The sequence below is a fragment of the Salmo salar genome, chromosome 22, assembly GCF_965601325.2.
Source record: "Salmo salar chromosome 22, fSalSal1, whole genome shotgun sequence".
Classification (NCBI taxonomy): domain Eukaryota; kingdom Metazoa; phylum Chordata; class Actinopteri; order Salmoniformes; family Salmonidae; genus Salmo; species Salmo salar.
Genome location: NC_138312.1, coordinates 23,923,843 through 23,938,254, shown reverse-complemented (window position 1 = coordinate 23,938,254; position 14,412 = coordinate 23,923,843). Strand labels below are relative to the sequence as shown.

The following is a 14,412-nucleotide window of genomic DNA, read 5'->3' as shown; positions in this document are numbered from 1 at the left end:
CTGTAAGTCTCTCAGCCCCCAGCATCATAAAACTTTTTAAGGTGTTTGGTTGGTGCACCCACTAACAACTTCAGGACTATAAAACAAAAGCTTTTTCCTTGGCTGTTGGAATAACCTATGTATTATTTAATCAAAAGTAATAGATCAAAGGCCCCCACAAACAATAGCCTTGATAATAACTTTTGATTTTGACTTCAATGAATACCGGACCCAACCCCTGGAGCTTGTGGCATATAGGCCATCACTCAATGTGAGTGTAGGCCGTCATTGTAAATAAGAATTTTTTCTTAACTGACTTACTTAGTTAAATAAAGATTAAAGAAAAAAAAAAAGAAAAAAAAAGAAAGAAAAAAAATATCAGAGCAGACTGTCCATGAGACTGGATCTGGAGCGATCTGATTGGTGACACCTTTCACCTGCACACAGAGCAGCACAAGGGAACACAACACAGAGAGGAGTGGGGATGAATAGAAAACAGGAGAGAAAGAGACAGGTAAGAGAGAGGCTTGTGAAGAGAGGTAAGAAGTCATGGCTGAATAGAAGAGCTGACAGGGTGGGTGCAGTGGGCGGTTTGGACCCCCCTCTTACCTTTGATAACGAGCGAGTGCGATACGAAGGGTGGGAGTGCGACAGCGAGGGCTCTAGTGTGTTAGAGATACGAGGAATCCTTCCATCCTCTTTCCTGTGGGGCACAGAGGAAAAGTCAGAGTCATTGACATTTATATATCATGACTTTATGTGGGTATGATTAGAGTCTATTTCAGTTGAAAAATCAGGTTAGGTTGTTTTTGAGTGGAAAATCTCTGGTAGAGATCACATACATAGTAGTGTGAATTCTGGCCTTTATAGAGTTCCAAGTTTGGCCCTCACCACATTAGAGAGAGAAACATGCTAACACTGTGGATCATGTGACTGAGCTGAATGTCTTTCCAGTCTCTCAATAGTAAATACTTGGGGTAAAACCAGACTTGTTTTTCTGCCTTGATCCACTAGCCTACAGTATTGTTTCCTGAGCCTGTGAAGTGGTGAGGACAGGCTATAACTAGGGCTGTCAGGAAACTGGGATGTCTGAACCATTGAAAAAGAACTACTAAGTAATTCTAATTGTATTATCTGAACAACACAGAGGGAAAAGGGAGGTTAAGATCTCCTACTCCTTCCCTCTGCCTGTGCACGTTTTCTCTGGTGACAGGATCTTATTAGCATTCTGGCTAGAGCTGTATACTGAGTCAAAACATGTTACTTCACACAACATCTCACAAAGCAGTCAACTGCTGGATTGACTGGCAGTCAGGCTTTTAACAGCCCATATAAAATCAATTAATGAGCCTCTGCATTCTGCACACAAACCTTGAGCAGAGGGCACCATTACTGAGCCTTTAAGCTGGAAGCGCTCTATTAACTTTAGGTGTCTCTTCTTGAAAAGCATGTAGAAAAAATTATTTCACCTTAAATTCCTATTTCTAACAATTCAAATAAGAATTTCCAACATTTATTTTTTGCATCTTGATGTTTTTTTGGTGCAATAACAAAGCTCTACCAGGCAGTTAAGCAGTTAGAAGAAGGTCACACCAGCAATGCCATACTAGAATTGCAATTTTCATTTTACAAAAATTACTTTATGTCTGTTTTAATGGCTTTTATAGGTAGGTAAACATTGTTAAATAAGAACTGATGTTATTATGGTAATTCTGTATGTCCAAATATGAATATTCGATTACATTGAAATGAATATGCTTTCAGGTGGTGTATAGTGCAATGTAGGGGTACGAATGTTTTAACGTTATAACGTTTAAATGAAATTGGGATCTTTAAAGTTAATATTTTTTTCACCAAATTTTTGTCACAGTGAAGCTGGCTCGCCTGCTTTTTCTCTTTGCTAATGATGCGAGTGTGTGTTCAGTCTTCGGTCTGTTGCGTATAGAATATCCTAGCCTATTCTTTGATGACAGGCCCTGCATTACTGAAGTTGCGAGACATTATAAGCCAAGAAATTATGAAAAAAAGCATTCCATTGCAAGATTGCAAGAAGATAGGCCTACTGCACGGTTCTGAATCCATCTGCATGGTGGCTGACATGCTTCAAGTGTGTCCCTCCCCTCTCTCTCCGTCCCTCACAAGCTCGCTATGAAAGATGCGAGTGCTTGTGTTCTCTGAAGTACTAATCAGTCTCCTCCGTTCCAAAAATACTGAATCTTAGGAGTCGATTCTTAGCGGAAGACGCGTTCTTTTTCTACTAAATATCTTGGTAAGTCACAGTATTTAACAAACTTTAAAGTACGTTTTTAGGAGAGTGCAGGCAGCTCAAGATTATTTGCTTGACTTCTGGTTGCCTAGTGATGGATGTTAGTGCTTCTTCAGAAGCGGCATTCCTTTACAGAAAATTAAAATGCCAGTTCAGTGGCGCTTCGAAACTATGGTAGTAGTGTTCAGACCCTTTGACTTTTCCCACATTTTGGTACGTTAAAGCCTTATTCTAAAATTGATTAAATTGTTTTTTTCCCCCTCATCAATGTACACACAATACCCCATAATGACAAAGAAAAAACAGGTTTTTAGAAATGTTTGCTAATATATTAAAGATAAAAAACATAAATACCTTATTTACATAAGTATTCAGATCCTTTGCTATGAGACTTGAAATTGAGCTCAGGTGCATCCTGTTTCCATTGATCATCCTTGAGATGTTTCTACAACTTGATTGGAATCCACCTGACAACCCTCTTGGAGTTTGACAAAAGGCACCTAAAGGACTCTGACCATGAGAAACAAGATTCTGTCACGCTTGTCGTCGGTTAAAGAGGACCAAAACGCAGCAGGTATGTGAATGCTCATCTCGACGTTTTAATAAGTACCAAATGAACACCAAAATAACAAACAGGAATACGATCGACAAAAACAGTCTGGCAAAGCATAAGGCTAAACGTAGAACAATCTCCCACAAATAACAAACACACCCTAATATATGGGACTCTCAATCAAAGGCAAATAGACAACACCTGCCTTCAACTGAGAGTCCCAACCCCAATTAACCAAACATAGAAACAGACACACTAGACTAAACATAGAATACATGAAAACCAAACAGTGCCCAAAAACCCCGGAATACTTAAATCAAATGCCCCTTCAACAAACACACCACCCCGAACCACATAAAAAGAATACCCTCTGCCACGTCCTGACCAAACTACAATACCAATTAACCTTATACTAGCCAGGACGTGACAGATTCTCTGGTCTGATGAAACCAAGATTGAAGTCTTTGGACTGAATGTCAAGCGTCACGTATGGAGGAAACCTGGCACCATCCCTACGGTGAAGCATGGTGGCGGCAGCATCATGCATTGAGGATGTTTTTCAGTGGCAGGGACAGAGAGACTAGTCAGGATCGAGGGAAAGAAGAACGGAGCAAAGTACAGAGAGATCCTTGATGAAAACCTGCTCCTTAGCTCTCAGGACCTCAGACTGGGGCGAAGGTTCACCTTCTAACAGGACAAAGACCCTAAGCACACAGCCAAGACAACGCAGGAGTGGCTTCGGGACAAGTCTCTGAAAGTCCTTGAGTGGCCCTGCCAGAGCCCGGACTTGAACCCGATTTAACATCTCTGGAGAGACCTGAAAATACCTGTGCAGCGATGCTCCCCATCCAACCTGAAAAAGCTTGAGAGGATCTGCAGAGAATAATGGGAGAAACTCCCCAAATACAGGTGTGCCAAGCTTGTAGTGTCATACCAAAGAAGACTCGGGGCTGTAATCTCTGCCAAAAGTGCCTCAACAAAATACTGAGTAAATGGTCTGAATAGTTACGTAACTGTGACATTTCAGTTTTTATTTATTTATACATTTGCAAACATTTCTAAATACCTGATTTTGCTTTGTCATTATGGGGTATTGTGTGTAGACTGATGAGGGGAAAAAAACGATTTAATCCATTTTAGAATAAGGCTGTAACATAACAAAATGTGGAAAAAGTCAAGGGGTCTGAATACTATCCGAATGCATTGTATCTCCAGAAAAGGTTATATGTCTGCATTTAAAAAGCCGTAGTTTACCCTTACAGACAAACATGTTGTACCCAAGGTGTTTTCAGGGTTATATGACTGCGTTAAATATAACTTTCGTGGTCATACATATGTAATAGGAAGAAAAACTATACAAAAAATGGTTGTTTAAACGTTAAGCAAAATTGTCCATTTGTCACATCCCAAATGGAATGTCCCTCAAAATGCTTTTCTTAAATTTCAAATCCATCCAGGTTCTTCCACCATGTTTCCCACATGTTCAGACTACATTGTGAGATAATATATGACAAAGAGCAGTTTTTTATTACTATTATAGGCATTATTTTACAGGCGACCTTAAGTCTGAATATTGATTAATTGACCCCATGGGTCATGAAATGTGATTTAACCAATTTATGTTGCCTAATATAGTGTGTTGTCAAAAATGTTATCATATTTTTCACCATATCAACCATGTGGTTGAACACTTTCTTGCAAAATTATTGCTTTTTAGCCTTTTTACATTTTAACTATTTATTTTCATATTCCTACTCTTCAAGGTCTCTACTTACAGAAATGATGCAAAATTAATCTCTCGCCAACTGAATTCCTGCCATTTAGCTCATATCTTTGGTGTCTGAGTTCTTACAGCCCTCTGAGTGGGCAAAGTTAGAGTGCCACAACACTGAACTACAACAACCCAAAAGGATACAAATTATATAAATTGATGCAGGAGTGCTGGGGGAGTTGACGAATCAAGTTCAAGTGAAGATTCTTTTCATATCCACTTCTAAAGCCATTGTCAAAACATGCTCTACCAGCCGGTTGAGAACAGGGTTAAAGGGTTAAGGAATAAGGATTGTCACAACAACCAATCTCTGGTTGGCATGGGAAGGTGAGCTGCTAATATATAAATCCCCCCACTCACACACAAATACACACACACTCACACCACATACGGTCACATGCATGAACACGCTCCGTACGCACACACACACACACACACACACACACACACACACACACACACACACACACACACACACACACACACACACACACACATTTCCATCACATGGCACAGGGGGTGGTTTGGAGGTTCAATAAGCCAATTTACCAAGCGGTCTTGTTTCTCAGAAATACTTTATCTGCAAATTGCAGCTCTACTCTGCCCATTAACCCTGCTGCATCCATCAGTGCACACCACTGAACATCACTGACAATACACTGTTGACCTGGAGCAGAGGTGTGTGAATACATTTCTTAATCTCCTCTATAGCCTTTAGCTACGCCCACTTTTGGCAGCACTTCCACATTCCGATTAGCCAGTCTGCCTACTTCCTGTGACACCGGAAAATAGCTATTTACTTGTCTGTCACAAAGTTCTTCTACACTCGGTGCATATTATCAAAATGTGATGTCAGGTTTGAAGATGTAAGTACTATTTAGCTAAAGTTATTGAACACATCAATAACATGTTAGCCGCCAGAGTGAATTAATTCATTGGACAGCTCAAATCCATTAGTTAGCTAGCTAGTTAGCGATTGTTAGCTAGCTAGTGAATTAGCTTTAGCCATTCATGTTATTTTGCTAGCTAGCTAGCTAGCTAGCTATTAAACTACTGTAGATATTTTTTTGTATCAAGCTAGTTATAGCTGATTTAGAAACCGTGGCTTAAGTCTCTACTCAAGTTACTTGCTAACTAGCTTTTTTTTTAAAGCTAGAATGGCTAACATTAGCTTGGTCTTGTCTAGGAATCAAGATGAGGGAAATATGCAAGATGGGATGTGTACAGCAAGAGAGAGGATAGGTGAAGCGAGAGGGATAACTGTGCCCAAAATCTTCTTCTCCAGCAGGTGGCATTTGTTTAGTTTGTTTTTGAGTTTTTGTATGGAGGTCAATGATAGTGTGTCGAATTTGGTCAACAAAAATGTGTATGGCTTATTTGCTATGTGAGGCTTATTTGATCGAATAGAAGTTTCGTAATGCTGAGGTTGTTACAAGTGTATGGATATAAGTAGGATGTGACATCCCGGCAACTTTACGAAAAAACACATTAAATCGGAGTTGTTCCTCTTGTTCACATGCATATCTGCCCTCTCATTGGCTAGAATGGTCCCACCTGCCTTGCTTCTTCCTGACTGCCTTGCTATTTTAATTGTATGAGAGGCCACTTGAGTATCTGGTCAATATAATGGATAATCTGTGGTACAGCTATCTGTGGTGTGCCAAGACGACATGAGAGCAAGCTGCTGCAACGATAGGAAGGTTAGGTGCGACCTTGGTAGATTTCAATGCATTTTTTTGATTGGCTTTCTAAATTAACTGCTTTTTATGCAAAGTGTTTGCTAGATACATTATGATATAGCTAGCTAGCTGTGGTTCTCAGTATGCTGATTCATACTAAAGACTAAAAATGGGACCTGGTGCATCTCTGCTTGGCACTCAGCATTAAGAAGATAGATTGGGGGTGAGGCCCTGCGATAGACTAGTGTCCTGTCCAGGGGGTGTACTTCCGGCTCGCACAAGCTAATGCAACCCTTTCCTTTATGTCTTTCCTTGATACCATTTACACCTCTGCCCAACATGGGCACGATGGATAAATCATTTTCAGTCTGACAAACTGTAGGCTACTGATTAACAACAGGTAGCCTACAGCCTATGCGCCCTGTCACCTCTGGCCCGGGAAAACAAAGCCGTTACATCAGGCATTTAGCTATATAAGCCCATTGATTTGCGTCGGTACAAATTGTGAATGTGATCAATTTTACTTTTTAGCCAAGCTTCGGCTGGTTAGGCTACCTAGACCTTTTCATTCCAAATTATTGACTGAAATGAATTTATCAACATAGGGATGACATAGACTATGTGAATAACTTTTTAATTATAGGTGCATACTAGACGATGCAACCCTGCATAAAGCAAGCTCAGCCCTATTCTTTCTCTATTGTCCAATTGTAGTTGTTATCTCTGTCTCCCTATTCATCCTCACTAGGGTCCAGAAGATTTTTTAAATATAGTGACCTGATTAGAAAAACTCATTGCCCATTGTGAGTGTTTTACAGTTTTATGGTTGGAAAACTGTCCAATAGACATCTAAATATCCTTTCACTATTTACAGGAGTTCAGCTATCCAGAATACATCATTGTTCCAGTGCACCAGGGTAGAGAGAGGGGTGGAAACAGAGACATCTTCACTCTACACCTTCACATTTCATAAAGTTATCCCATGTTTGGTTTATGCATCATTATATATCATCCTGTAAAATAAAGTTAATTGTGTAATCTGTTTTCTTTAACATTACATTAGTAAATGTTGCATTAGATAATGCCAATCAATCGTATAATGGATTCAATCACCACTTGATGAAAAATGATGCATATCTCTTTTGGTTTTATTGGCAAACTTGCTGTAGTCTGATCTTTTTGGGACAGAATATGTTCTACTAATCTCTAGGCCATTTCATTCATCGGCAAAATTAGGGGGCAGGGAAGAAACTTGCCAGAAGTGAACATGGGTAGTATAGTAGTAGTTGGCTAGAATGCATTGGTGATTCACATAGTCCTATGTAAACATGTAAACAGGGGACATCCAAGAGAGTTTATGAACAGTAGTTCTTATAACATAGGTTGACCCTATTACGGCAATAATGGTGCTCTTTGTTTGCCTGCTTCTTTCATTTTGGCTCTATAGTATTTTCAGATGGCTGAAAGTGGTTGTCAGTTTCTATGTCACCCTAGGCAGGCCTAGACAGAAACGCTCCTTTACTAGAATTATTTCATAGATTCAATATGAAAACACAGTAGACAGAGAGCTCATGTCAAAAGCTTTTCTAAACCAAAAGCATGGCCGTCATTATACTGTCCCATTAAAAAGCAGGGCCTTGCTGCGCTTTTATGCCAAACAACAACAGCGCAACACGTTGGCATCAGGTATTAGTCTGGTTTAGATAGCGGCTGGGTAAAGCCCAGGCACTAATACACAGGGAGTCACTAAAGGTACGGAGCGATTAGAAGGATCAGCCTGAAACCTGTCACCTCACCCCAGGAACACACAAAGCCTGCTTAATGGCTCTGATCATGGGAGCAGAATGTGTGCGTGCGTACGCGTGCCTATCAATGGCAGCTTAAAAGCCACCTAACAATGCACACATACAGGGAGTGTATCATCATCATTTCACTAAGGGTGAGTTTTAACAGAGGGTGAGTTTTTACAGAGGGTGAGTTTTTACAGAGGGTGAGTTTTAACAGAGGGTGAGTTTGACAGAGGGTGAGTTTGACAGAGATAAGAGATGATGGTCTCACAGTGTGACTGATGACACCACCAATACTATCCTATATGTGTCACATCACAATACCAATTACCGGGACACCTACCATACGATGAATGTTCTAAAAAATACACTGATACACCAAGTCCAGATCAATGGTTTTGCGCACCTCTGAGTTAGAACTATGTAATCTATTTTATTTAATAGTGACACTGGCTTAACTGACAGATTGGTGCTGGTGGTCATCCATGCGTGCCTCAGTTAACATACTCTAACGGAGGAGTGATTGGCAGACAGAGGGAATGTCTTGGTTCAGGGCTAATCTGGGGAACTGAAACAGAGAATGAGTCATGCAACCATTACATAATACAGCTGTCCAAAAATAGCCCCAGGCAAAGAGGACAAGAGGTCACCAACCTTCAATCACAACTGATTAAGATGCCACTACCATGAATGCTATGTGTGGGTGTTTGTTTGTGTGTCCCACACCGACTGTGGAAACTTCCAGTCAGGGAGAGCATTTTAAACCTGGACAGCCTTCCTCCTCACAGTACTGCTGGGTCATGGGCTCTGATAAGAAAATGCAAATTGGCTCGCTCTCCTCCCCTGGTGGGTGTGGAGTACACCTGGAAATACAAATGAACTGGACAGGTTTGCATGTATTGCAACAAAATGGAACAACATTAATTTCTTTAGCCCCTGAGCTGCAGCAATAGAGTGAAAGAGAAAGAAGATAGCGAGAGAGTGGGAGAGAGAGAGAGAGACTCTGGAGGGTCCTTTGACCTTGAGAGAGAGGAGAGAGAGAGAGAGATAGAAAGGAGAGAGGAGAGAGTGAGAGAAAGAAGAAAGAGAGAGGGAAAAGAAAGTGAGTGAGAACATGTTTGCGCCAAGACAATAGCTCAATATCCTCAGTCCAATGTTCCCAGTTGGGTATAATCCATACCAGTCATACTGTATAAACATATCCAGCAGACCACTGATACGCCTGCAATGTGGAGGGAAAATACTCACTGATTATTGGTGCAACCAAGAGATGGATACCATGGTTCAAGATGCAGTAAAAATTCAATTTAATCTAGTGATTAACTTCAGCAGCAAAATCAAGTCTGTTGAGGAGTGCTTATATTATAAAGTTTTATACCAACATGTACTTAATGAATGAGGTATCAAAGCGTAATAGTAAAAGCAAAATCAAGACACAGAGTATAAAACATTTTAATCCGAAGGTATTGAATGTGTCACTGACACAAATTGTTATCTCATCTGGATTGCAAACATAGCCTACAGACATAAAACCATGAATCCAAGCACTATCAGATTTTTGGATCGTTATCATGTATACAACCACTCTACTACGCCAACATGCTAAGTAATCCCCTGCCATCTTAAAGCTAACAACAGCTAGAGTTAATGTTCCTGCCTTCCTTTCCCTCTGCCCCACTCCACTGGTCATCTACCCACACACACATTATAGTTACCGGAGCTTATCCAGCCAGTCCAGCCAGCCAGGACACAAACAGACAGGAGGCAATCAAATCAACTGCAGCAGCTAATGCACAATGAAAGCAGAGTTACTTACTCTAGGCATCAGTGTGTGAGCAGAGCGAGCAGCGAGCAGAGAGCAGAGCGCAGAGGCAGGGTCCAGCATCGGATGAAGAAATAAGCGGAAGATCAGCACTGCTCTATGCAGCAGAACCTAGCCAGGAGACCGTTGATGGAAAGTGCTGGAGACACCTATATTCTCTCCTTCTCACTCTCTCCGTCTCTCACCTGCTCTTAGTTTCTCCCTCCCTCTTTTAAGTTGCTTGCTTCACAGAGTCGTCTTTCGCTATCCCTCACCACCAAATGTCTTCCCACTTTCTCTCTTTCCTTCTGTCACTCTACCTCTCTGTCTGACTCAGTCGTAGTGCTCTAACACCTGCTGTCAGAGCTCTGCCTCTCCTATCAGATGATACTGTGGAAGCTCCCCCTACCTTCCTCTCACACATATACTCCCTATCTCTCTCTTTTCCTCTCCATCCCCCTCTCTCTTTCTCTTTCCTCACGCACTCTCACATGTACACACACACCACATGCACATATTTTCTCTCTTTCCCTCTCTCCCCCCTCTCTCTCTCCTTTCTCTCTCTATTTCTCTAACTATAACAAGGGAGACGGAGAAGCATGTCCATCCAAGCTGTTAGTTATTGGTTCACTTAGCATTCCTCTCACTGTGACTCCTCAATAAAAGGGCAATGTTTATATGAGTGACGAGAGTGCAGTGGGTGCATGGAGTGGTGGAGACTCATGATGTGAAGTGCTAACTCACTCACTCATCCCCGTTGCGCCAGCTGGCGCATAGGGCAGCAACAAAGCCACTCCATTTCTGTCGGTCTCTGGCCATCGTCTCCAGCTTTGCTGATGTTGTTGAAGCTCGGTCTTGATTTATTCTCCGCCACGTTGTCTTGGGCCTCCCACTCTTACGTCTGCCCTCTGGAGTCCAAAGGACAGCTATTCTTGGGATAGAGTCTGTACTCTTTCTCATGACGTGTCCAATCTAGCTCCAGCGGCATCTCTTGAGTATGGCATCCATGGCTTCCTGCTTCATTTGCCTAAGTATGTTTGATATTGTGTTTGGTCGGAAGATGTGCATGATTCTCCAGACACAAGTTGTGTGAAAGATAGATTGTTTTTTCAGGTCTGCTTCTGTTATTTTCCAGCATTCTGAACAATAAAGTAGAGTTGCCAGCACACAGCTCTGGTATATTTTGAGGTTTTATTTGTGCTATATTGTCCGGATTTCCAAAACTTCATAAAAATTACTCTTGCTTTATTGAATCTGGTGCAAATGTCTTTGCTGGTGCCTCCATTATGGCATATTGTACTAACAAGGTAATTAAAACTGCGGGTGAACTCCAGGTCCTGTTCCTTGATTTTGCCTGCTTTTGCTGTGTTGATGTTGATGGATATGACCTTTGTCTTGCTGCAGTTGATAACCAGGCTGACTTGCTGGCCAAAGGACTGGACTCTGTCAGTTTAGTCTTGTAGATGTTGGTGTGTGATAAAAGAGCCAGGTAATCTGCGAAGTCAAGGTCTTCTAGAGTAGAATACAAGGTCCATCGTTCTCCTCTTGCATGATCTTCTGTTCACTGCATGACCCAGTCTTTTGACAGGTTGAAGAGTACAGCTGACAAAACACAACCTTGACGAACTCCAGACTTCACAGCAAAGCTCATGTCGCTCGTTCCCACATTGCATGAAAGGTCGCTGTAGAACAGTTTTCTGATGTTAACAACATGGGTAGGGATCCATAAATTCTTAAGATCTTCCATAAACTTTTCCAGTGGATGCTGTCAAAAGCCTTCTGGAAGTCAATAAAGTTGATGTAGAGTTTCCATTGCCACTCACTACATCGCTAAATGATGTTCCTGAGGGGCAAAGATCTGGTTTGTACAGCTCCTACCTCCCCTAAAACTCGCTTGTTCGTTCCTAAGCACTTTGTCTACAGAGGAAGACATCTGTTGTACGATAATCTTGCAAAAGATCTGGCTGGGAACAGATAACAGTGTGATGCCCCTCCAGTTGTTGCAATCGGATAGTGTGCCCTTCTTAGGTACCCTTGGTCCAATCTGAAGGTATCTTTCCCTTCATCCAGATGTTAGTGAAGATTGGAAAAAGGATGTTTGCAGCCAATACAGGATCGATTTTGAACAGCTCTGCATTGAGGTTATCAGGATCTGGAGATTTCCCATTCTTTAGTGACTCGGTGGAGCAGCTTCAGGTGTGTTAATTGGAGCCACAGGGGGTCCTCTATTGAGAACCTCTATGAAATGTTCTGTCCATCTTGCTTCCTGTTCATTTTCTGTAGTCAGGACATTGGCTGCCACCAATCACCAGGTTATTTGTGATGCAGAATGTTGCCAGTCTCTCACCGTTGTCATTCATCTCTCCACAGCCAAGCTTCCCCAGTGTTCTCTTGTAGTTGGTGTTGTAGGTGCCAACCTTTGCATTAAGGTCTCCGATGATGAGGAGCAGGTCTTGAGCAGGTGTCTTCTCTACTTCAGATTGGAGGGAGTTATAGAAAAGGTATTTTTCTTAAACTTTGTCATAGTTTTTATGGGAGCATAACGTTGGATTATTGTTAGTTTAGTATGTTGTCCAATAACTCTGGCTTGTATCATTCTGATGCTGATTGGTTTCCATTCTATTAGAGTTTTCTATACCCCTTTCTGTAGGATGATGGCGACACCTTGACGATGTTGTCCGTCCTTCCATCCAGAGTGTAGTACTGTTTCTCCAGTGCTGGTTCTCGTGGAACCAGAGCTAGTCCACCTGGCTTCACTCACTCCCAGGATATGTAGCTTGTATCTCCTCATTTTGTTGGTAACCTGTGCAAGCTTTCCAGATGGAAACATTGTTTGAACATTCCATAAGCCAACGTGCAGTTAGTTTTTGGTGTTCAGTGCTTTCATCTTCACATCGCCAGTTTACCATAGGCTTTCACTGATGGCGGTCATACAAGTCAGGGACTCTGGGAGATCTTCGCATCCAGTTGTTGAATTGTCATTTGTTGCGGTAGCCCCATGCCCAACCGTCCACCATTTCTGGTTTAGGGAGATTTTGGAGTTGATTTGTTAGCTTTTTGTCCTCCTGGTGATGGATTACAGTCTCATACCATGTGAGGCCAGACAGGCTTTGGGTCGTGTACAAGCTGCCCTGGCGTGTCAAGCCCAACCAACTCCTGCTGCTGTGTGGTGAAAGCCATAACTGAAAGCCAACAGAATATGTTGGTTTGGTTTTAGCAGTTCATACCAGCAGTGCGAGACCCACCAGCAAAGTGCTAAGAGGGACATTATCTACCAGACAAGATATAGTATCAAATCACTCAGTTCCCATTATCTACCTCATCACTCTGACAGGCTCTTCACTAACTTTATAAAACCACTTCTGCTCAAATGATCCCATCCAACCCATGCTCCATTTGACTCTATGGCTGACAGCTGACAGTCGCTCAAATACCTAAAATCTCAAGCTTTGATAATAGATTCACATATTAAAATAGTTAAATAGGCAACGGACAAAGTCAGGTATCAGCCAATGATACTAATGAGAGTCTGTCTTTCATAGAGGACAATTCCGATCAAACACAGCCAAATGAATCTGTAAATAGCATCATCATTAAACCACTATGTTTACCAGGTCTAGAAACCTCTCTCATCCCCCACTGAGCCAGACTGATGTCTCTTTCCACCTCCCCTATCAGTCCTTACCAGATGGGCTGCAACTTACAGAGGATCGTATCAGAGAAGCTCCCTCTCCTGGTTCCATGCTGCCTGCTCCTGTCCTCTTGCTCTGTGGCATGTTCTCTGGCTGCTGCAGCTCTACACTGGAGTAGGGTCCACCTGGACCTGCCTGGACCACTGAAACTCAGCTAGACAAAGGACCATGGTGGATGTCCATTGTTAGGGAAACCAAAGGTCATTGACGGAAAGAAGACATACGGCTCTTTTCAATCAGATCCACTGTTGTTTTGGGGGTGTCAGATGTGGAACTGCATTGAATCTGTCAATCCACAAGCTGTTCCTGGCATTATAACTAAAGTGGACATTGCCATTGGCTGCATGGAGTCACATTAACAGAAATTCCATGCAGCCTTGTTTACAAGTTCAAACACTGGAATGTGAGAACTAATCTACACCTCGATTAGGATGATAGAAATCTTCATTATTTCATTTAATGATTTTTCAATTTGAGCAGAATTATTCTTATATATAGCCTACACTTTCTCGTTTTTAACTTCTAACACGAGTGGGGTGGATGTGGCTTTGTGGAAATGATCGCAAGAGCAGCTGCTCGGTTGATTTGACGGCTCAAATGCAGTCCTGACACCGGCAAAACATCCGCTATGCGGGTGTCTGCTATCGGCGGTTAATGCTTGATCTGATTGAATCTAGGCCTTAGTCCTGTGGCCCACACCAAGTTCAGAGTGTAGTCTTACAAGTCAGTCCAGAGCTCCCTAAAGCCCATCCAGAACACCCCTCTCAAAACAGTTTTTTTTAAATTTTCTTTTAACAGCCGGTGGTTTCCCCCTGTCTCTCTCCCAGGTGAACTACTTTGGCACTCAAACAGGGAAGATCCTTTTACCTCAGATAACGTTTCCC

General features: G+C 42.0%; 1 protein-coding gene across 2 annotated transcripts in view; it reads right to left on the bottom strand.

Moving 5' to 3' along the window:
* Positions 1-14,412, bottom strand: part of LOC106583006 (rap1 GTPase-activating protein 1) — a 158,460-nt gene that overhangs the window by 31,420 nt on the left and 112,628 nt on the right. Inside the window, exons 1-2 of one of the 2 annotated variants that reach the window (XM_045705843.2) lie at positions 9,852-10,321; positions 589-682 (exon numbers count right to left, since the gene is read on the bottom strand). The gene's annotated coding sequence lies outside the window, so the exon portion shown is untranslated. Of the gene's footprint in view, positions 1-588; positions 683-9,851; positions 10,322-14,412 lie in introns of those variants that run through there. The other variant, XM_045705841.2, reaches the window with a different exon arrangement.